The sequence below is a fragment of the Galeopterus variegatus genome, unplaced genomic scaffold (genome assembly GCF_000696425.1).
Source record: "Galeopterus variegatus unplaced genomic scaffold, G_variegatus-3.0.2 Scaffold953, whole genome shotgun sequence".
Taxonomy (NCBI): Eukaryota; Metazoa; Chordata; class Mammalia; order Dermoptera; family Cynocephalidae; genus Galeopterus; species Galeopterus variegatus.
In genome coordinates, this window is record NW_007727064.1 from 390,828 (window position 1) to 393,319 (window position 2,492).

Below are 2,492 nucleotides of genomic sequence, written 5' to 3' on the forward strand. Positions count from 1 at the left end.
GTTTGTGTGAAATATTGGTATTAATTCTTCCTTGAATGTTTGTTAGAATTTACTGGTGATACTATCTGGACCTGGAATTTCTTTTGTGGTAAGGTTTTTCATAACAAATTCAAAATCATTTCTGTAGTAGACGTAGGGCTATTCAGATTTTCTGTTTCATCTTGTGTCAGTTTTGGTAGATTGTATATTTAAAGAAATATGTTCATGTTGTCTAATTTGTTGGCATAAGTTGTTTATAAGATTCCCTTGTAAATGTCTGTAGGATCTGTAGTGATATCTCTTCTTTAATTCCTGATGTTGGTAATGTGTTTTCTATTTTATCTTGATCAGTCTAACTAGTGATTTAGCACTTTGTTAACTTTTCAAATAATCAGCTTTGCTAATTTTTTCTATTTGTCCTTTCTATCTCACTGGCTTTTGCTCTTTTTAATTTTCTTACTTCCACTTATTTTACTCTTCTTTTTCTAGCTTCTTTTTTTTTTTTTCCTTTTTGTCTTTTTTCGTGACCGGCAACGGATCACAACCCTCANCGGCCATCCCTATATGGGATCCAAACCTGTGGCCTTGGTGTTATCAGCACCGCACTCTACCAAGTGAGCCACAGGCCGGCCCAGAAGCAAAGTATTTTCAAGAGGCAATTAGGACATTTTTAGCTAAGGGTGTCAAGCTTTAAGGAATATAACCAGGAGTTAAAATTGTTAGGGAGATACAACTGAATTTAATAATACAGAGATGATGTTGTAGGGATTTGGTAAATCTTTGTTGACTGAATAAAAATATGAATCTTTAGAATTTAGATGATTCTTGCTATTGTGGTACTCTGTAGGGAAAAGTAGTAGAGGGCAGAGACTTAAAAAGATGCTCTTGCATAAGCCACAGAATGAGTTGATTCTTGACGTAGGAATTAGGGGTGTGTNTTGCTGTAATAAATAACTATCACAGAGGCTTTTAACTTGCTGGAAGCTAACAGTTACAAAAATATTTTACATTGTAACCAAGGACAAACACATAAACAATGGAAATAAAAGTTTCATGAAATAATATTTAATAGCCTTTATGCAGTGCACTGTGATATTTTCTTATCTTTTTAAAAAATGCTAGTTGCAGCTCAACTAAGTGATATCATGACTCACAGCAACCACAGTTGGAAAAGCAATGAATTATAATCTCATGCGTAATCAGGAAAGTGCAAAGTTGGAAGAAACCATTTCACTTCCATCAGACTGACAAACATTAAAAAGTCTGATAACACTTAAGTGTTGATAAGAATGTGGAGAAATTACACTGCCACTTTTGGCAGGAGTGTAAATTGGTATGATCAATTTTTTTTTTATTTAGTAAATTTAAGGTACACATACATTTCTTTTCTTTTTTTGGACAGCTGGCAGGTAGAGGAGAGACACGTACTTTAATCCTAGCAGTTATACTCCAGTCTTTATGTTCCTGATGATAAGAATTTTTGTATTTGTGTGTCAGGATATGTGAACAAAATGTTCATAAAAACCTTATCTGCAGTAGGTAAAATTTAGAAATAAACTGTGTCCTTCTGTGGCATAATGGATAAATAAATGATGCCTTTCAATCCTGGGATAATCCAGTTTGGTCACAGCGTATTATCCTTTTTATTTACTAATATTTTGTTAGGGATTTTGGCATATTTCTTCATTANGGAGCGCCGCCGCGCTCCCAAGCGGCGCACTGTAGCAGTGCGCCACCGGGCCGGCCCTTTTCTAGCTTCTTAAAGTGAAGTCTTAGATTGTAGATTCTGGACATGTCTTGTTTTCTGATAAGAGCATTTAAAGCTATAGATTTTCCTCTAAGCACTGCTGCATCCCACAGATTTTGATATGTTGTATTTTAGTCATCATTCAGTTTGAAATAGCTTTTAGTTTGCTTTGTGACTTCTTTTACCCATAATTACTCAAAAGTATGTTGTTTAATTTTCAGTATTTGGGATTATTCTAGGTATCTTATTGTTGTTAATTTCTTACTTAATTTCATTTTGAGGTCAGAGAATACACTCTATGCTTCTAATCTTTTTAAATGTACTGAGCCTTGTTTTATCATCCAGCATATGGTTTATCTTGGTTAAGTATCTTTCATGCTTGAAAAGAATGTATATTCTGCAGTTGTTGGGTGTAGTGTTCAGTAAATTATCAGTTAGATTAAGGTGTTTTGATCGCATTTTTCAAATCATCTATGTCTTTGCTGGTTTTTTTCGGAGGGGGTCTTGTTCTATGCTTTATTGAGAAGAATGTTAAAATATCTAACTATGACTGGAATTGTCTATTTTGCCTTTAATTCTGTCAATTTTTGCCTCATGTATGTTGAAGCTCTGCTATTAAACACATACAATTTATGATTGTTATGTCATTTTGATGAATTGGTCTTTTTATCATTATGAGATGTCCCTCTATCTCTGGTAATAATCTTTGTCTTTTTTTTTTTTTTCCATGTCCGGCAACGGATCGCAACCCTCAGTGTCGCCCCCG